A 23,692-nucleotide genomic window follows, 5' to 3' on the forward strand; every position below is an offset into this window, starting at 1 on the left:
TTGAATCAAATAAAACTAGTAGAATTACTTACCTTGTAGTAGTAGTTGATTGCTTGGAGTTTGAGAGCCTAGCACCAATAATGTGGATGCCTCAAATGGAAGTCACAAATCACCACAAACTTGGAAACTTGAGAGAATAGTCACAAACTTCTTGAAATCGGCCCTCTTAGTTTACACACATCAACTAGTGCAATTTCAAGAACCAAGGCCTCCTTTATATAGTGTGGTGGATTAGGGTTACATCCATGTAAACCCTAATACCCATGTCTTTTCATTTCCATGAGATCCATGGGTTAAAGCTCCATGGAGTATCCATGGACTTTCCATGCAATCCTAGCCCATTCCAAATAAGCATTAGCCCACACTATATAAATACAAGAGCCCATATTTAATTAGTCATACTTTTGATCTATAAATTAATTCTAAATTAATTATAGATCAACACTAATTAAATAATATGATTTTATATTAATATATTAGAACTTATAATATATTAATAAATCATAACTTATACTATTCTCAAAATATTATCCGTAAATTGTTCGGGTGAAGTGCAACCCAAATGGACCATGCCGGGTTGGTTCAAGTACATACCAAATATAGTTATGGACTTAGACACTATATCCAACAGTCTCCCACTTGGATAAGTCTAATAACTATAGTTGCAAGTATGACTTCAGGAACCGATCAGCAATCGTAGCTCTTTAAACTCTGTTGAACTATGAAGCGCCATTTTAGATAAGTGATCATATAATCCTCTGTTCTAGATATCAGCCGGACAAATACATGGAACATGGTCTTGCTTATTGTCCAGCATTTGTTTCCCGATTTCCGATTTGTTTGACATAGAACTTAACTGAACACATCAATTTAGTTCTGACCGGCCCCGGTACATAGGTCAAAACAAAATCATCGAGGGGCCCAGATATCGCTTCTAATCCTAGAAGGAACAGATAAACTTCGACTCATATGTTTGCTCTACTACTTGTTGAATTACACACAAAAGCACGGTTTATAACATCGAGTTACCAATGCGTTTTCGTGCAATCAATGCATAACCAACTCATAGGCAACAAATCATATCTCTAGGTTTGAAGACTTATATGATATTACCGTCTCACGATCACTCGAGATAAATTCCATGAAGTGATACAAGTGAGCGTGGGTTGAATCCAATACTCAGAACTTATGAGCACTCATGAGTGTTGTAGCCCCGCTTTGTATAACATCTTAGACCTCTACAAGCCAACCCATGCCAGTCTTGATTCATATCTACTTCCAACATATGACCGACTGTGGAGAGTTTGAATAATATGATATAAACCATAACATAATTATTCTGGAAGTCAAAACATGCAAAAAGAAATAATAGTAAACGATTGACAAGAGATAGCAACACTTTACTCATAAATAACAGCTTTTATTTATCATCAAATGTCAATTACATTTTACAAATTTCAAGATTATCTAACTACTAAAACTAATATCATCCTTCGGCCCTATGCTACGAGCATGCTGGAGATGCTGAACCCGAGTCAGTCCCTTCGTGAGGGGATCTGCTGGATTCTCATTCGATGATACCCTCTTTGCCACGAGGATTCCTTCTTCTATTCGATGTCTGATGAAGTGATATTTTCTGTCAATGTGTCTGGATCTCCCATGATCTCTTGGTTCCTTGGCTAAGGCAACCGCACTATTGCTGTCACAGAAAATCTCCATTGGCTCCTTTATAGCTGGTACAAATCCAAGGTCTCCGATGAAGTTCTTTAGCTATATAGCCTCCTTTGCTGCCTCGCTTGCTGCTATATACTCTTATTCACAAGTGGAATCAGCCACTGTCTCCTGCTTGGAACTTTTCCAAGTAATTGCCCCTCCGTTTAGAGTAAAGACCCAGCCCGACTGAGAGTGGAAATTATCCCTGTCAGTCTGAAAGCTAGCATCACTGTACCCTACAACTCTCAAGTCCTCACTGCCACCGAGGGTAAGGACCCAGTCCTTAGTCCTCCGTAGGTACTTGAGGATATTCTTTACCGCAGTCCAGTGTGCCTTGTCAGGGTTCCCCTGATACCTGCTAACCATGCTCAAAGCAAAGGCTACATCAGGTCGAGTACACGTCATAGCATACATGATCGATCCTACATCTGAAGCATAAGGTATTCGACTCATTTCTGCTATCTCAGCCTCAGTACTAGGGCTTTGTGTCTTACTCAATCTGGCGTTACTCTGGATGGGTAACTCTCCTTTCTTGGAGTTATGCATGTTGAACCTTTTCAACACTTTGTCCACATAGGTGCTTTGACTAAGTCCAATTAGTCTTTTACTCCTGTTTCTCAAAATCCTTATCCCTAGGATATAGGCAGCTTCTCCAAGTTCCTTCATAGCGAAACACTTCCCAAGCCAGGACTTTACTTCCTGCAGGGTTGGGATGTCATTTCCTATGAGTAGTATGTCATCCACATACAGTACCAAAAAGCTGACTATACTCCCACTAGCCTTGATATAGACACAAGATTCATCTTCACTCCTTGAAAAGCCAAATTCTTTGACTTTCTCATCAAAGCAAAGATTCCATCTGCGAGGTGCCTGTTTTAATCCATAAATGGATTTCTCGAGCTTACACACTCTACTGGGGTACTCTGTACTGACAAAACCCTCTGGCTGAACCATGTAAACATCTTCAGCCAAGTTTCCATTAAGGAAAGCGGTTTTGACATCCATTTGCCATATTTCATAATCATGAAATGCAGCAATGGCTAACAGAACCCTAATAGACTTAATCTTGGCCACTGGTGAAAAGGTCTCATCATAATCAACTCCCGGAGTTTGAGAATAACCCTTTGCAACCAGTCGTGCCTTATAAGTGTGTACATTACCATCCATGTCGGTCTTCTTCTTGAAGATCCATTTGCACCCACCTATCTTACGATCAGGTACATTGGCAACCAAGTTCCAAACTTGATTGTTATACATGGACTGTATCTCGCTATCCATAGCCTCTTTCCATTTAGCAGCCTCAGGGCCTGCCATGGCTTCCGTGTAGCTGTTAGGCTCATCCAGATTTACCAGTGTGTTATCACTGATAAGTGTCTCACCTTCTGCAGTAATATGAAAACCATAATGATGCTCAAGTGCATTCCTAACTCTGGTGGAACGCCTCAGAGGTATAGATTCTTCAGTCGGCTCAACAGGAGTTTCCTCCTCAGGTTGAGGGCTAGGGTTTGAGGTTCCTTCACCACTTGACTCTTGAATTTCCTCAAGGTCAATTTTCCTCCCACTGTCTCCTTGGCTCATGAATTCTCTCTCTCGAAAGAATCCTCTTCTTGCTACAAAGACCACATTATCACTGAGTCTGTAGAAGATGTAACCAAAGGATTTCTGTGGGTAGCCGATGAAAATACACCTTTCGCTTCGGGGTTCGAGCTTATCGTGAGTCTCGCGTCTCACGAAAGCCTCGCAACCCCAAATCTTGATGTGGTCTAGATTGGGAACTTTTCCAGTCCACACCTCGTGAGGTGTTTTGGCAACCTTCTTTGTAGGGACTAGATTAAGGATATGGGCGACAGTCTCTAAGGCATACCCCAAAATGAGATTGGTAGCGAAGCTCGACTCATCATGGAACGAACCATGTCCAACAAGGTCCGATTGCGCCTCTCAGCTACACCATTCAACTGTGGTGTCCTAAGAGGTGTCAATTGTGAGACAATCCCACATTCCTTAAGATGGTCAAGGAACTCAGTACTAAGATACTCACCACCACGATCGGATCGAAGCATCTTAATGTTGCTGCCCAACTGATTCTCCACTTCTTGCTTAAACTCTTTGAATTTCTCAAAGGTTTCTGACTTATGCTTGATTAGGTAGACATATCCATATCTACTAAAATCATCAGTAAAAGTCACATAGAACCGATTAGCATCTCTTGTGGCGGTTCTGAAGGGTCCACACACATCCGTGTGTATGAGGTCCAACAAACCTTCACCCCTAGCACAAGTGCCAGTAAAAGGTGACTTTGTCATTTTACCAAGCAAACAAGATTCACAACTATCATCTGACTTTAGGTCAAATGACTCCATCCTTTTGGAGTTGGCCTATGCGTTTCTTGCTTACATGTCAAAGACGACAATGCCATAAGGATGCTTTATCTAAGCTAGTGGAAGAGTTAATACACAATACATTATTTCCTAGATTATCTACAACAGATACAGTTTCATACACACCATCACAAGGTAATGCTTTAAAATAAAGAACATTATTAAAGAAAGCATCAATACTACCATTATTATTATCAAAATAAAAGGTAAAACCTTGTTTATACAATGTATGAAAGGAAATAACATTTCTTGCCATTTCTGGCGAATAATAACATTTATTCAAATCTAATGTAAACCCACTATTTAGCACTAAGGAATAAACTCCTATCTTGGTGACAGGTGAAGCTTTCCTGTTTCCCATGATCAAGTTTATCTTTCCCTGCTCCACATTCTCACTTCTTTTTAGTCCCTACAAATCACAACATATGTGAATACCACAACCTGTATCAAGGACCCAAGACTTAGAATGAGGTGAGTTATTAGACAATATAGTGTATATACCTGCATGGTTGGGTTTTACTTTCCCATCCTTCAAATCCTGTTGGTACTTTGGGCAGTTTCGCTTCTAGTGCGACTTTTCATGGCAATAGAAGCATTCAGCCTCATTAGGGTTAGCAGAAGGAGTGACAAAACCTTTCTTGGTTTTGCTTGAAGAGAAGTCTTCAAGGGTCTTACCCTTGGTACCCTTAGAAGGGTTCTTTCTCTTCTTCCCTTTGCCATGCCCGATTGCCACGACATTGGCCGCAGTTGGAGTAGGAGTAGGAGTAGTAACAACCAACTTACCCTTTAGACCACTTTCGGCGGTCTTCAAGAGTCCTTGAAGTTTGCTGAGGGTGACTTCTTCCTTGTTCATGTGATATGTCATGCGGAATTGATCATAACACGATGGCAAGGAGTGCAAAATGATGTCTATTGCTAACTCCTCAGGGAAGTTCACATTCAGCTTCAGTAAACGGTCCACATACCTTTGCATTTTCTGCATGTGGCCCATGATGGGTTCACCATCCTTCATTCGGGTTGTTATCATGGAGGAGATTATTTCATATCGCTCTTGACGAGCACTTTGATGGTAGCGGTCCATCAAGTCCTGGTGCATCTCAAAAGGATAATAGTCCTCATAGGACTTTTGGAGCTCGGCTGTCATGGTGGCCATCATGATGCATGCCACTTTTGTAGCATCTCTTTCATGTACCTCATATTCAGCAAGCTCTTCAGGAGTAGCAGTTGGCTCGGGTACCTTCAGCTCCTTGTCGAGAACATATTCTTTGTTCTCATACCGAGTGACCATCCTGATGTTTCTGATCCAATCTGTAAAGTTGGACCCATCAAAGATGACTCTCCCACAAAGATTCATGAGAGAGAAGGAGCTAGTAGGGTTTGAGCCAGAAGCATTGTTATTGGAAGACATCTGAAAAGAAGAGGGAATAGATTAGATTAGATATAGAGATAGTCCTTAACAAAACACCCAAATGTAATATTAAGGCTAGGACCCAACACAATATTTTATAACTTAGAAGAGGGATGCCGTAATCTAAGCTATAAGATATTTGAAGGTAGGTGAATGACGATTCACCAATTTCCACCATGAAAAACAAAATATTTAATTAGGTTTTAATTGGTTTAGAAACTCCTAGATTCTTTGAGATTCATTGAACTTTCTTCAATGGCATGTTTCAATCTCGAGTGTGCCCTTCAAGTTTTGTGATTGGGATGCCGAGGATCACAAAACAAGGTGTGAAGTAACCATACAAATTACTTGGTACCCTTAATGTATTACCCCTCAATCGATGTGCCGGTTAACCACACACGCTCCATCGATACTATGATAAACATTAAGTCACCCTTTACCTACCTTGTTAAGTTCAAGTTAGTGTGCCGGTTAACCACACACACTCCACTAACAACTTAAACAAAGTGTAAAGTGTAATTTCATGGATTAGCACCTTATTCACATTTTCCTAAAATAACTAAGATTGGGAATTCAATAAAGTTTAGTTACTTTAGTATTATCATTATACTTTTAATGAGAATTTATAAGTCCTTGTCCTACCCGTTCGACTAACGACCCTCCACCGATCAAGGAAGCGGTGGGTGAGAGTGGACACCCATTAAGTTGCCATTTTATAGGCAACAACCTTATACCCCCCTTATAGACCGGCTTCGTGAATGAGGCGTACTAGCGGTAAGACGACTTGATCTTATACATATATAAATATTATTAAACTTATAATATTATAAAGTATAAGGGTTGAATTTTAACTTTTAAAATTCTAGGGGTTGGAACTAAAGTTTTTAATATGACTTTACATGTTCCAAAACTTAAGGGCAAGTTTTGTAAACTTTCAAAAACTTTTCATTTCTCATAACTTATGAGTTAATGGTTATTAAAAATGAAGACTCTTCATTTTTTGTAACCTATGTGTTCTTTTAATGGTTATTTATAAATGCGACTTTTGGTTATCAATAACTTAAGAACTAGTTATGGACTCCATTAAAACACATAAAGATCAAGAATTAATCTAATCAATTATTAGCACATAATTTCTATGATCTTCTAAACTCATATGTTTATGAATGTTCATATCAAAAATTTCAAGAATCGTAAGTACATATACAAAACTTGAAATTTTGATACGAGCTTTTGAAAAAAACTTCGATTTTCAAGTTTTTTTTTTTTTTTTTTTTTTTTTTTTTTTTTTGCATCAAGTATCAAATAAACAAACCAGACTCTGATACCACTGATGGGTTTTCAGCATTCTAACACTTCTATGGTGTACATGCAACCCTAGAAACCTTGGATCTATGTTTGACTAAGATACATGCAAATAATTATTTTTCCAAGGTTCTTATCCTAACTAGCATGGCATGGGATACTTGAATCAAATAAAAGTAGTAGAATTACTTACCTTGTAGTAGTAGTTGATTGCTTGGAGTTTGAGAGCCTAGCACCAATAATGTGGATGCCTCAAATAGAAGTCACAAATCACCACAAACTTGGAAACTTGAGAAAATAGTCACAAACTTCTTGAAATCGGCCCTCTTAGTTTACACACATCAACTAGTGCAATTTCAAGAACCAAGGCCTCCTTTATATAGTGTGGTGGATTAGGGTTACATCCATGTAAACCCTAATACCCATGTCTTTTCATTTCCATGAGATCCATGGGTTAAAGCTCCATGGAGTATCCATGGACTTTCCATGCAAGCCTAGCCCATTCCAAATAAGCATTAGCCCACACTATATAAATACAAGAGCCCATATTTAATTAGTCATACTTTTGATCTCTAAATTAATTCTAAATTAATTATAGATCAACACTAATTAAATAATATGATTTTATATTAATATATTAGAACTTATAATATATTAATAAATCATAACTTATACTATTCTCAAAAGATTATCCGTAAATTGTTCGGGTGAAGTGCAACCCAAATAGACCATGCCGGGTTGGGTCAAGTACATACCAAATATAGTTATGGACTTAGACACTATATCCAACAAGATTCACAACACTTTCCATATATCGCGGCTGCGAAAGTGCGTATCGGATGAGGATGCAGTGATTTCCTTGGATGATATTCAGGTCAATGAGCGTATGAACTATGTTGAAAGGTCGGTGGCTATCCTGCAAAGGAAAGTGAACGTTTTGCGTATCATGGAAGTACCTTTGGTAAAGGTACGGTGGCAGCACTAGAGAGGCTCCATATGGACCTGGGAGCTGGAGGTTGAGATGCAGGAGCATTATCCAGACTTGTTCACCGCAACAGACTTCGAGGACGAAGTCTAGTTCAAGTGGGGGAGAATTGTAACATCCCGATGTTCAAGTATTTCAAAATTTATCCCTTTAGTCTATTATATGACATTTTGGTCCCTAAGTCCAATAGAATGTGCCTTGAAGCCCTAGTGGCATTCTTGTAATTTGGGCAGGAGGAGTACACTAAGCGTACATGTGTGTACATTGAGCATACTAGGGCGCACCCTAGTACATTGGGCATACACTCATGTACGTGGGGCGTACTAAAGAAAGATGGAAGCCCTAATTTTTAGGGTTTGGGTGATATTTACGCATCTTTATGGCCTCATTTCTCTTCACCTAACCAGCCTCTACCCTCTCTTCATGATTAGAAACCCTAAAAGAACCTTGTGAGGACATTTCAAGCATTAAAGAGTGTGTTGTGTGATTTGAAGAGGAAGGAAGAAGATCAAGCTCAACTTGGAGGAAGAAGCACCTCATATCTGGGATATATCTTTCATTTGCAAGCCTTTCAAGGTATAAAGCTTGCACCTTTGTCTCTTAATATTGTAGATCTAGTTATGGGGGTTTTATATCATCTTTTGGTCCCAAAAGTATCATCTTGAGCATGACATATTCTGGACATTTTGATTTGTCCTTTCAGACCCTGGGAAGGATCCTTAGCCATAAAAATGACGTCCCTTTGCTTAGTTTTGCTCCATGCATCTTGTAGGAGCTCTTAATGGATTAAGACCTTGTCTTAAGCTCTTATTAGGCCTATAAAGTCATAAAGTTGGAAACTTTATTACTCTAGGGTGTGTTTTAGTCGAGGATCTGAAATATGGGCTTGGGTGCTTAAGCCATTAAGCACTTAATGAAGATTTGGGGTTGCGAGGTTACGCCCCGCGTAAGTGGGTGTATTCCCTGCATACTCGGTTAGCCACCCCGTTGGTGGTTAATTCAAGGCTTCGCGTACGCTAAGCATACCTTCGGGGTACGCCCCGTGTACTCGCATGGATCAGATTTGTGAGTGACTCGGGTGAGTTGACTCGGCCGGGTTGACTTATTTGGCATGGTGTGTTTGACCAATGGAATTTGACTTTGACTTTGACCAAGTTTGACCTTGAGGGTATTTTGGGTGTTTTGGGATTTTGATGGAATTGGTCATTTGATGGAATTAGGTATCGGTTACAGAGCTGAGACTCGGAGTCGGACCTTATCAGTTCTGTTCAGCTTGAGAGGTGAGTTTTCCTCACTGTACTTACGGGTCGAAGGCACCAAGGTCGACCCTTTGGATTTTTATATTGGTTTATCATATGATGGTGTGCTGTAGTGATCTGTTAGATACATATCCTGGTAGATAGGATGATGTTATGCTTAGTGATCTGTAAGATCTGTCTGGTTGTTTACTGGTTGGTTATATATATATATATATATATATATATATATATATATATATATATATATATATATATATATATATATATATATATATATATATATATATATATATAACAGACAAGCATGCAAATAACCAGCCAGTAAACAACCAGACAGATCTTACAGATCACTAAGCATAACATCATCCTATCTACCAGGATATATATATATATATATATATATATATATATATATATATATATATATATATATATATATATATATATATATATATATATATATATATATATTTATGTGTGTGTGTGTGTGTGTGTGTGTGTGTGTGTCGATACGGTGTATATGTGGTTGGGTTGAGGCGGTCATGCTTTGTGCTGAAGGCCAACAGACCCAGGGCGTCCCAGATAGACTGAAGGCCTGTGGTGCGTACCAAGCAGGCTGAAGGCCCGGAGAACGGTCCAGATAGGCTGAAGACTCGGTGTGGCATACTAGTCATGTTGTAGGTTTTGTGAGCATACCAGGTAGATTGCAGGCCGGTGACGCGTTCCAGTCAGACTGAAGGCTCTGTATGCATGTTTTTTACTGTTGTTATTGTGATTATGTGATGTGTTGGTATTTTGTGGGAACTCACTAAGCTTTGGGTTTACAGTTTTGGGTTATGTTTCAGGTACCTCATATGACCGCGGGAAGGCAAAGGCGTGATCGTGCACCTCCTCGTGTTTTGTTTTATGATTTTGGGAAAACTCTGATATTAAACATGTTTTGAAAACTATTTTGTAAACAATGATGACTTGTGGATTGATTTTTAAATGTTTAAATTTTCCATGAATTTTATGGATGTCACTATTGAATTTCTTCGAATCGAACTTGTGAGATGCCATCTTCAATCATATGAACACCAATCGCAACTCTAATACCACTTGTTAGGAATATCAGACGACATTTATCAAGAATTAGAACAAATATGATGTCATTTTCCAAGTTCTGATGACCCTTTGTTAGAAAGTAATGCGGATAACACACGAAACCAAAAGCACACATATACATGGTATTTACATGGTTCGATCAAGGTGACCTACATCTACGAGTAGGAGGGGAGTATTCTTATTCACAGAGTTCTCAAACAGAGATTACAAGTAAAATTCAACAGATATTCATCTACTCACTAGAATTCAAGACACAAACAAATGACTAGCAAATATCCCTATTTATAGACTAGGGATCAGACCTAAAACCCTAATGGGCCAAACCCATTAATCCATAGGTCCATGAGAGGTGTCAACAAATCACAATCTACCATGCATCCACTTCTGGAACCTTCATCCTTGAGATACATTGTATGAGCATCATCCATGAAGATCTTTGAGCATCCTCATTGAGCATCTTCAACTGATGGGAATCCTCTTTAAGCATCTTCAAATGATGAGCATCCTCTTCTCAAGTGGTGCACAAACTCCAAAACAGCGCATCCTTGCATCATGGAGCATCAGTGATGCTCCATTCCCTTCTTAGATGCTCCATTCATTTCTCAGATGCTCCACGTTCATTCAAGTGCTCCACTAAACTCAGATTCTCACACATGATCCTTGATGCTCACGCATGATCCTTGTTTCTGACTTATGATCCTTGATACTCACATGTGATCCCTGATGCTCACTCATGATCGATGTTGCTCACTCATGATTCCTGATGCTCATTCTTGATCAAAATGCTCACTCGTGATTCCTGATGCTCACTCATTATCTATGATGTTTACTTGCGATTCCTAATTCTCACTTGTGATTCCTGATGCTTGTTCATGATCCAAATGCTCACTCATGATTCTTGATGCTCACTCATGATTCCAAGTGCTCCATTAAACTCCAAATGCTCCAAAAGCTCAAGTCATATTTAATAAGCAACATTTCATATTCTAGCATACATCCTCCACAAATCTTTCTCTTCGATGGAATGAATTTGGGAAATTCATAACTTAAAACGAATGATCATCCTTACTTACTTGATAAGATTGATCTATAGTAGCCCCATATGACTTTGGTCAATTTTAAATTCCTGCTTTCCTTCCTCCTATCTTCGAGCCCCACGAATCCATGAGTCTTGTCCTTCTAAACCCACTGGTGAGTGATATATGTACTTTATTTACTTAATTTATCACTTGTAAATCTTGATATCTTGTTATCTATTTTTTCCATACATATTCTAGTACAAATAAAACCCAACTTAATGAATAGTACATTCATCATTCATCTCCTTCAACCTCCTGCTTCCCCGACCCTCCCCTTCTGTCACCTTCTATTATGCCTTCTTGCGACATCTCTCTTCTTTTCTACTTCTTTTTTGTCGTCTCTGCTTTTTTCCTTTTATCTGCTTCTTTTTGGCTGCCTCTAATCATACAAATGGTCATTTCTCTCCTATTTGTAGTGTCCTCGTAGTTAACAGTCACATATATGGCTTTAAATAACTATACCATCACATCAATGTCTTTGAACCGAGTTGTTTCATTTTGTGCATTTTGAAGAATATAAGGATTATAATTCAGAAAGGACTTGTTGAAAAGGAAAGAATTGGTATGTTAGCCTTGTATTCTAAAATCTAATATTGCTTCCACCTATTTATCGCTTGCACTTTAGTGTTCTCTAAAAGATCCAAAGATGAATTTCCATGGATGATATATTATTTGTATTCAAAATTAAATTTTATAATAATTAAGCAAAGACCGAGTAAAAATAGAAAAAGAAGCAACACTAGACAAAGCATGTAGTGCTTCTCCTTTGGTATCCTAAGTCATAAAAACTATCATACTTATATAACAAGGATTGGCTTTGTAAAAGTCAGATGTACCCAAGGTGATGCAATGATAAACAACCTTCCCTACCCATGATTCCTTGTCAAGAACAACCCACTATGACTTGGTTACATCTTTCTAGTGATGTGGGTCAAAACAGAGTTACCTAGCTAAACCACCACATGACCACCCTTCCTTGGACTATGAGTTTAATTAAGTCCTTTTATCTTTGTAAATTATGGAACTATGATATTCGTTTTCCAGTTAAAATAAGTAACAGTTCAAGTTCAAATATCAAAATAAAGCTATATACATTTGACATATAAATTTTGATTCTTACGTAGAAACAAGATGTTAAGTATAGTTGTTCATATTTAATTAACTTTACTGAAATTTCAAACCGTTGATTCCACTATCATGTGCATGTATTTCTGAAGATCTATGTAAGACGCACCTAAACATCTTAATCTTATCTTTGATATGCCACTTTCACAAACAAGTTTAATCATGGACACCAAAAGGGCCAATGTCATCGACACACCACTGATAATAAAGAGACCTCGAAGCCCATAAAGATTCAAGATTTTTGGTGACGGGGAAGAAAATTCCTTTGACATCACTGCAGATTTATGTTTCAACCATTTATACTCTAATGCTTTCAGTGTCCCGTCTTCAATGGAGCACTTGGGGTCATGAAGCATGTGACAAAGGAATAGATCTTCTAAGAAAGGAATGGATCATCAGATAAAGGAACGAATCAAGTGATAAAGGTACGAATCTTCCAAAAGGTGGATTGGAGCAACTTGCAGCAACATGGAGTAACATGGTCCAACATGTTGAGCCACGAAGATGTTGAGCATGGGTAATGTTGAGCCAACGGGATGTTGAGCCAAGGTGATATTGAGCCAATGAGATGTTGATCCAAGGAGATATTGCAACACATCTATGAGAAGTTGCGCCAAGAGGAGGATGTTGCGCCATCATGGACCATCTTTCTACATAATGCGCCATCTCGATTCCTTTGTTGTGTCATGTTTGTAACGTCTGGGATTTATCAGGTATTGTATTGATTTTATTCAAGTTATAATTATTAAATATTGGAATTTTTGGGTGGAGCGTACGCTGGGCGTACAGGATGTACGCACGACGTACATGCACGAGGCGCGGATCGGGGAGCCCCTATGCGTACGCTGAGCGTACCCATGCGTACGTTGGGCGTAGGGTGACCAGATGTAAACCCTAAATTTTAGGGTGTTCCCACTATTTAAACAACTTATAACCTTCAAAACCTTATCCTCTCAGCCTCCCTTGTCCTCTCAGTGCCCAACTCGAACCCTAACCCCATTGCATGTATCTTGAGCTCACTTTGAACATTTTGGTGTTATTTTGGTGGTTTTGAAGAAGAAGGAGCTTGAAGAAGGAGCAAGAGCTTGGAGAAGGCTTGTAGATCCAAAAGTTTGGCATCATTTCTGGCCCATTAGAGGTATAATGTGACATCCCCATTTTCACGGCCAGAAAAGACTGATTTTTTTTGTTTATGCTTTGTTTGAAAATCAGAGTATCATTTTAAAGAAAAGTGTTGCGGAATTTGTTCCCAGAATATCATGATAAATACGTTATCAAAGCATTTTTGAAGAAATGTATTTTATTCATTTTAAAACTTTGGGATGTCATCGTCAAAATAGAAACATACGCATAAACAGAACTTACATTCATTAACACTAGTGATTTATATCTCCTTAATCTCTCAGTGTAATGTAACTTCATATCCATACATGTGATACAATAAACTTGAGTGAGTCAGGTTGGGAAACCTGGTGAGTACCTAGGATTTTCTACCCACAATAATATAATTATGTTTAATCATTAAACAATCAACCCAATTACACATCCCCATTATCTTCTTTATTTCTTAAGGATATCCCCTAAGAATCATTTATCATTTACTCATTTAGTCCTAAGGATTTTCCTAAGGAGTAGGCACGAAGTCCATCGTTGCCAATGACACCGTTGTCAATATTATCTATTAAGCACATCTGCCAATATTATAATTTAGGCGCAGCTGCCAGAATTATGACATTCTCTATTAGGCGCGACTGCCGATATTGTCCTTTGGGCGCGGCTGCCAAGGTTATGATGTCCTCTATTAGGAGCAGCTGCTGATACTATCCTTAGAGCGTAGCTGCTAGGATGTTTAGAGTAGATAAAAAACATCTACATATTGTGGCGCAGCTGCCAATGCTCATCTATAGGGTACTAGGTCCATTGCTGCCAATGTTCACCTATAGGGCACTATGTCCATACTGCCAATGTTCCTCTATATCAGCTTTCACCCCTCATCATTCATCTACCCATGTTTTATCCAACATATTTTGTAGATATAAAATACATATACAGTTTAAATAATTTAAAACGTGTATAAAATCTTCCCTCCAATATAGACAACAAGTATTCAGACAATATGTACACGTAGCATGTAATTTATATAGAATACTTCATATCTATGTGTAAGATGAAAGTAAATATGAACTCACTTGTTAAAGTGATGATTCCAAACTCGGGTAGCGCTTCACTTCTAACGATTCTATTTTCCTTCGACAAAACCTAACATTATTATCGCTAAGTTTTAGTCTAATCTTTATTGCGACTAATTATTAGTCTAGATTCATCATTAACTCAAAGTCTACTTTCATGATCTATCAAGTAAGGAACAACCAGGTAGGATCATATCGGAGGTAGGGTCCGTTTGGTATACGAAGTATACTGATTGGAAATCCCACTTTAAACACCTCAGTAAATCACAGCCTAGACATCATTCCCGTAAGTAGATCAATCAGTATAACGACTTTGAATCACTGATAAATCTTATTTATAGGTTCATAATAATGATATTATATTTATATATAAGCTATATTTAAAGTATGGTAGGCGTATCTCACTTACAACGAGTTTTTATTAAAAACCGGGCTTCGCTGGAGCAGCATTTCTGAGCCGAAAAGCTCTTTTTCTTGGAGCCTTCAGGAGCTCCGGGGCTTCCTTCGGGTGCTAGGGGGTTTTCCTAGGCTTTAGGGGGATTTAGGGGCTAGAGAGAGAAATTAGTGAGAGAAATAATGGTTGAAATGAATGAGAAATCTGGCTGCCCTCGCAACCCTTTTATAGGCCGAGAAGCCTCGCTACGCTGGGCGTAATTCCGAAGTACGTTGGGCGTACTCCGAAGCCGTACCACACGCGTCCGAAGGTGGCTGGGTCATCGTGGCTCAGTGTGGACCGAGGAAAAGGAGTTCGCTGGGCGTAAGGACTTTGTACGCGAGGCGTACTCGGACGCTGGTCGTCCCTTCGGTTACGCTGGTTGCACCCTTCGGACCAGACTCGCAATTTGCACACTTGACTTCTAAAATTCGTAACTTTTGCATATGAGCTCCGTTTTCGACGTTCTTTATATCCACACGTAGGCGGGACCGTAGTCTACAACTCTCGTATAGACTCCGTCGGCTAATTTTGAATTTAGTTTGAAAGTTATATTTTTAACAGTCCGGGACAGGATTAGTCCGTTAAAAATTCATAACTTCTTCGTCCAACGTCCGTTTCCATCTGTCTTTTTACTGTTTGCTACTATTAACAAGATCTTCGATTCTCGTTTAGGTTGTGTCAGCTAAAAATGGATCGATCTATCATTCGAACTCCGGACCGTGTACTGCCGATTCGAAACTTAGAAAAATCATAACTTCCTCATACGAAGTCAGATTTGGGCGTTCTTTTTATGCACGCTCTCGGTTTAACGAACACTACGACTTTCGTTTAGATCGCTAAGGCCAAAAATCTATCTATCATAAATTCACTATTTACGTCACGTAGTGTCGTGCCGGTTTTGTCGCGAAACTTAGACATGCCATAACTTCTTCGTTATAACTCGGATTTCGGTGTTCTTTATATTTATGGAACCCTTGTGACATATGCTACAACTTTTATTAATATTATTCATTCTAAATAGCTTTCTATCAAAAAGTCGTTTTCGACACTTATTATCGCTAAATTGCCTAGCCCGGATCTACGGGCGTTACAATTATCTCCCCCTTAGGATGATTACGTCCCGGAATCATTAACGAGACAGGGCTTGTATAATGATTCCATACATTATCTCTTCATCCTAGGTAATAACTGTAACCTCTATGTTTCTTCGAATGAGTATCTGACTCTTGGACTTCTTGACTGCAGGCGGTGCTTGATCTTGCACCCGCACTCTGTCTCACATTAGGCTTTCAATCATGACCTTCCTGTCACAATCTCGGCCCTTATCAGAGACTCATTCTTCTTCTTAACAACTTAAGATAAGTTTCTTTCTTCGATTATCATAATAGACTGATGGGTCACGTTCTAATGACCTCTCATCGTATGATGCATTGCTTAGACTCAGGTCTTTTAGAGTCAAATTCCATAACAAACTATACCTTCCTTCATGTTCTAATGTGATATAATCATCTCTTTGCATGTAGCACTTCTAGCTACAAGCTTATTTAACAACGATCGCGATACTTCTAATGATTGCTTTGATTATCTTTCATTTCAATCTTATGGCTTAAGTCGGATGCGACATCGGACTTGGTTCTCTGAACCATGTAACATACTCGTCTTAGTCGGACTCAATTTGATATGACCACTAGGGTCGAAATAACAGTTATCTTCTTAGTCATTACCGAAACAATGGTAACGACATACATTAACCAAACGAAATCAATTACTAGCTTCTTGGTAACCTTGTGAATTTCCTTGATCCAAGCGTGAGTCATGTGCTTCCGGTAGCATAGGCCTCTACTACCATTCACACCTGCTAATACTCGTCCCAAGTATTGTCTCGCAGTTTCCAAGTCACCATACAAGAAAATCACATAACAGCTTAACACACTAGATAACAAAACGAAGGTTTTATATTATTCCTTGAAACGATTACATAGGTGTTCAAGTTCACCCTAGACTATGCCTCTAATATGTGACATCCCCAAATTTCTCGGCCAGAAAAGACTGATTTAGTTTATGCTTTTAAAATAAAATCAGAGTAATCTTCCAAAAGATGTTGCGGAATTTGTCCCCAAAACAAAATATGATAAAAAAAAATTTATCAAAACATTTCTTAAAGAAATGTATTTTCATTATATAACAAAACCTCGGGATGTCATGTTCCGATACAGACCAAAAGCATAAACAGTACATTATAAGCTTTGCAACAATTATTTACATCTACTGACCTATAATCCAAAAATCCCTCGTCATCATCCAAATTATGCTCTGGGTCCACTACGTGTAATATAAAAAGCTGAGTGGGTCAGGCCTGGGAGCCTGGTGAGCATATAGGGTTTTCAACCCACAAATAATAATAAATTTATTAATTTCATCAATCAATAATAAATTTATTAATTTCATCAACCAACAATAACCTTGATTACCTGTTCCCGTTATCCTCACTTTACGTCCCTAAACAACTATCATAGGGGACCTATCCTAAGGATTTTCATCGGGGTGACAACACTGCTTTAGGGATTCCTCAACAATTTATGTGAAATAAGGCAACCATGTGGGGGATGGAGTATACCGATGAACACTAAGTTCATAAACACTTACAGGTTGCGAGCCTGCTATCGTTCCACTGGACTGTCTAGAAAGGTTCGTGGTCGTCATCTATACTCTGCTAGATGACTGAAACAACAACAATATCGAGGCCTCTCATCATTTTAACACACATCAACTATTTCATTTACCCATGTTTTAACTTTTACCCAACATATTTGTAGATAAAAATTACATATACAGTTTAAAACTTGTATAAAACATCTATTCAACACCCATCTCAAATAAACAAACAATATAATTACACATATCACACATTTTATAGAAAATACTTCATATCTATGTGTAGGATGAAAGTGACTACACACTCACTTGATAAGACGGTGATTGGACAACACTTCATCCCTTAAAACAATCTTTTTCGATGAAACCGGGATGTTTTCTCAAAAACCGGGCTTCACGCGGGCAGAGTTTCATCTCGAAAAACTCTTTTCTCCTGATCTTCGGGCTCTCCGGGGCTTGCTTACGATGCTAGGATGATATTATAGGCTTGGGGGTATTTTTTGTAGGTAAAAAGAAAGTAGGAGGTGAAAAAGATCAAAATTTGTAACCATTTTCGGGCCAGCCTCGCATCCTATTTATAGGAGGCTGAAGCTCCTTATTACGTTGGGCGTAATTCTTCGGTACGTGGGGCGTACTGCCTCGGAAGGCTCTTCGCTGGGCGTATGAAGGGATCAGCTCGGATGCGTCAAGGGTACGACACGTGTCCATCATGCGAAGGAGTAGGGGGTGACGGACTCCGGATCACTTACACGAGTACGCTGGGCGTAATCCTTCGGACCAGCCTCGAAGTTTGTGCCCAGAACTTCAAAAATTCGTAACTTTCGCATACGAACTCCGTTTTTGACGTTCTTTATATCCACGCGTAGGTGATATTATACTCTACAACTTTCGTTCAGACTCCGTTGGCTAATTTTGACTTTATTTTTAAAGTTATATTTTTAACAGGCCGGGATAGGAAAAGTTCGTTAAAAATTCATAACTTCTTCATCCGACGTCCGTTTTCGTCTTTCTTTTTACCTTTGAACTACTATCAACAAGATCTTCGATTCTCGTTTAGGTTGCTTCGGCTATAAATCACTCGATCTAAAATTTGAGTTTCGGGCTGCATATTGCTAAGCCGAAACTCAGAAAAATCATAACTTCCTCATACGAAGTCAGATTTGGGCGTTCTTTTTATGCACGCTCTCGGTTTAACGAACACTACGACTTTCGTTTATATCACTAATGCTAAAAAGCACTTTATCGTAAATTTCATTTTTTACGTCACACAGCGTCGTGCCGGTTCTGTCGCGAAACTTCGACAAGTCATAACTTCCTCGTTATAACTCGGATTTCGGTATTCTTTATATCTCCGGAATCCTTTTTTAAACCACTAAAACTTTCTTCATAGATATCGGGTTCATCTAATATTTATTTTTGCACTTCTCGCACCATCTTGCTTCGCTTCCTCCTCCTCCAGGCTTCAAAAATTTTCTCTTTTCGTTGGAACTTGCAGACCCTTAAAACTTTCTCTTTTTGCCAACTTCGACCTTGTTGGCGGCCCTAATCTTGATCATCTCTTCAACAGACTTAGCAGCCCAGATAGCCGCCTTAAGAGTAGGTTCCTGGCGTACTGACACAACATATTCCCATGGTAGTCCCTTTGTATACTTATCGACTTTCGTTAGTTTGTAAGGGACAATGCGCAAAGCAAGTTCCATCTTGTCGGTGAAGGCATTGGTGTATTCGTCAATAGACATGTTGCCCTTCTTCAATGTTAGGATATGGTTCTATAGCTCTAACAGATTCTGGGCTGAGCAGTACTTTCGTTTAAAATGCACCAGGAACTCTGCCCAAGTCAGTTGCAGTGGTTCATTGGGGCTCATGATCTTTCCCAAAGTGTTCCACCAACGAACAGCGCCACCCCTGAACTGACACACTGCATATTTGGTTTGTAGCTTGCCTTTGCATCCACATGTTATGAAAGCCAACTCCATTTTCGAGATCCAGTCCATAACTCTGATTGGATCCTCTTTCCCAGTGAAAGTCGATGGCTTGCAAGTTGTGAAGTCCTTATACTTGCAGCCGTTTCTCTCAACTCCGTCGTCTTGGTTGTTCCTTCTAACCACTGACGGTTCAGCTTGACCAACACTTCTACTGTAGCTCCCTTCCTCCGACTGCCCATCATTCAATTCGGGTTATTCAACAGGCATTGTAGGTTCATCCCTATTAAGAAATATTTTCCTCATCTCTTCCCTTTGTTCGGCCATCATATCCCGAATCATTTCCTGGACTCCTGCTATTGTGATTGGCTCGGGTGCAGCTGCTATCTCCGGCACAAGATCAATCACTTGTGGCTCATGCCGATGGTTTCCATTAGCATTTCCTAATCCGCTTCGAGTTCTTACCAAGTCAACCTATACACCAATTTAAATGTTCGGTATGTAGTGACGAGAATTAAGATAGGAAAGATTTTATTTATGATCAACGTGTAAATCTCCTTATCACTTCGAAACGTTACATGCCAGTTCTAATACCGTAATTAAACGTTTAGAAATCTGAACACATAAAGTTTCCAGATCCGGTCGGCAACAGACCATAGATCCGATCATATAATGGCATTATAAAGCATCACAAATCATTTAGCACATATAGCAATTTAGGCATCTTCCCCAAATGAGCTAGTGCTCGTGTCTATTCAGGTGTACTTCCTAAAATATAGTAGACACACTCCTCACGATCATCGCTTAGCATTCTAAGTTTAAGTCTAGAAATAACTCTTTATTCCTAGTTCGTTTAAACTAATGCTCTGATACCAACTGTGACATCTCCATTTTCACGGCCAGAAAAGACCGATATTTTTTTGTTTATGCTTTGTTTGAAAATCAGAGTATCATTTTAAAGAAAAGTGTTGCAGAATTTATTCCCATAAAATCATGATAAATACGTTATCAAAGCATTTTTGAAGAAATGTATTTTATTCATTTTAAAACTTTGGGATGTCATCGTCAATATAGAAACATAAGCATAAACAGAACTTCCATTCATTAACAATAGTGATTTACATCTCCTTAATCTCTCAGTGTAATGTAACTTCATATCGATACATGTGATACAATAAACTTGAGTGAGTCAGGTTGGGAAACCTGGTGAGTACATAGGGTTTTCAACCCACAATAATATAATTATGTTTAATCATTAAACAATCAACCCAATTACACATCCCCATTATCTTCTTTATTTCTTAAGGATATCCCCTAAGAATCATTTATCATTTACTCATTTAGTCCTAAGGATTGTCCTAAGGAGTAGGCACGAAGTCCATCATTGCCAATGACACCGCTGTCAATATTATCTATTAAGCACATCTGCCAATATTATAATTTAGGCGCAACTGCCAGAATTATGACATTCTCTATTAGGCGCGACTACCGATATTGTCCTTTGGGCGCGACTGCCAGGGTTATGATGTCCTCTATTAGGCGCAGCTGCCGATACTATCCTTAGAGCGTAGCTGCTAGGATGTTTAGAGTATATCAAAAACATCTACATATTGTGGCGCAGCTGCCAATACTCATCTATAGGGTACTAGGTCCATTGCTGCCAATGTTTACATATAGGGCACTATGTCCATACTGCCAATGTTCCTCTATATCAACTTTCATCCCTCATCATTCATCTACCCATGTTTTATCCAACATATTTTGTAGATATAAAATACATATACAGTTTAAATCATTTAAAACGTGTATAAAATCTTCCATCCAGCATAGACAGCAAGTATTCAGACAATATGTACACGTAGCATGTAATTTATATAAAGACTTCATATCTATGTGTAAGATGAAAGTAACTATGCACTCACTTGTTAAAGTGATGATTCCAAATTCGGCCAATGTTTCGCTTCTAACGATTCTATTTCCTTCGACGAAACCTAGCATTATTATCGCTAAGTTTTAGTCTCATCTTTATTGCGACTAATTATTAGTCTAGATTCATCATTAACTCAAAGTCTACTTTCATGATCTATCAAGTAAGGAACGACCAGGTAGGATCATATCGGAGGTAGGGTCCGTTTGGTATACGAAGTATACTGTTTGGAAATCTCACTTTAAACACCTCACTAAATCACAGCCTAGACATCATCCAGTAAGTGGATCAATCAGTATAACGACTTTGAATCACTGATAAATCTTATTTATAGGTTCATAATAACGATATTATATTTATATATAAGCTATATTTAAAGTATGGTAGGTGTATCTCACTTACAACTGGTTTTTATTAAAAACCGGGCTTCGCTGGAGCAGCGTTTCCGAGATGAAAAGCTCTTTTTCTCGGAGCCTTCGGGAGCTCCGGGGCTTCCTTCGGGTGCTAGGGGGTTTTACTAGGCTTTAGGGGGGATTTAGGGGCTAGAGAGCGAAAGTAGTGAGAGAAATAATGGTTGAAATGAGTGAGAAATCCGGCTGCCCTCGCAGCCCTTTTATAGGCCAAGAAGCCTCGCTACGCTGGGCGTAATTCCGAAGTACGCTGGGCGTACTCCGAAGCCGTACCACACGCGTCCGAAGGTGGCTGGGTCATCGTGGTTCAATGTGGACCGAGGCAAAGGAGTTCGCTGGGCGTAAGGACTTCGTACACGAGGCGAACTTGGACGTTGGGCGTCCCTTCGGTTACACTGGGCATACCCTTCGGACCAAACTCGTAATTTTCACACTCGACTTCTAAAATTTGTAACTTTTGCATACGAGCTCCATTTTCGACGTTCTTTATATCCACGCGTAGGTGGGACCATATTCTACAACTCTCGTTTAGACTCCGTCGGCTGATTTTGACTTTATTTTTAACGTTATATTTTTAACAGTCTGGGACAGGATTAGTCCGTTAAAAATTCATAACTTCTTCGTCCAACGTCCGTTTCCGTCTGTCTTTTTACTGTTACGCTACTAGTAACGAGATCTTTGATTCTCGTTTAGGTTGTGTCGGCCAAAAATGGATCGATCTATCATTCGAACTCCAGACCGTGTACTGCCGATTCGAAACTTAGAAAAATCATAACTTCCTCATACGAAGTCAGATTTGAGCGTTCTTTTTATGCACGCTCTCGGTTTAACAAACACTACAAATTTTGTTTAGATTGCTAAGGCCAAAAATCGCTCTATCGTAAATTCACTATTTACGTCACGTAGTGTCGTGCCGGTTTTGTCGCGAAACTTCGACATGCCATAACTTCTTCGTTGTAACTCGGATTTCAGTGTTCTTTATATGTACGTAACCCTTGTAACATATGCTACAACTTTTATTAAGATTATTCATTCTAAATAACTTTCTATCAAAAAGTCGTTTCGACACTTATTGTCTCTAAATTGCCTACCCCGGATCTACGAGCGTTACATATAAAGCTCTAAACTTGATCATTGCATGCTTAGATCTAGTTTTGGGGTGTTTTAGGTCATATTTTGGTCCCATACTTGAGGTCCTTTTAGTTTTAGAAGATTCTGTCCAAAGGAGTTGTCCTTTTTGGCTCTTGAAGGTGTTTAGAACCATAAAATTTGGATCTTGATGGTTAGGCCACAACCATGTAAGTGTTAGATGGTCACAAAGTATCTTTAAGGACTTAAATCGTGTATTAACCCCCATCCATGCATGTAAAGACATAAAGTTTATAAATTTATGGTTTAGGACGTCATAAAAGACCTGGATCTATATTTTGGATGTTAAGACTTAATGGATTAAGTCACAAAGGAAGTCCTAAGGAAACTGACCAGTACGCTGCGCGTACTGGGTCAACCTCCCCGAAGCGGTCAAGACCAGAGTACATTGGGCGTACGAGCCAGGTACGCCGTGCGTACGCATACATAATGGTTACATGAGTTTTTGGGCCTTAGGTGATTGGGACTGGATTTGATGGGCCTCATGTCGCACTGTGGAGTAACGCATTTGGGCCTAGGACTGGGATTTATGGTGTTGGGCCTCTTAGGCCTTATTGGGCCATAAAGTTTAAAGTAATGGACTTGGGCCTTAAATTTATTATGGATTGGGCCTTTGAGGGGGGGGGGTGGAAGGCCCATTAGGGCAAG

This window comes from Lactuca virosa, chromosome 9, assembly GCF_052849685.1.
Source record: "Lactuca virosa cultivar CGN04683 chromosome 9, Lactuca_virosa_CGN04683_v6, whole genome shotgun sequence".
NCBI classification, from domain to species: domain Eukaryota; kingdom Viridiplantae; phylum Streptophyta; class Magnoliopsida; order Asterales; family Asteraceae; genus Lactuca; species Lactuca virosa.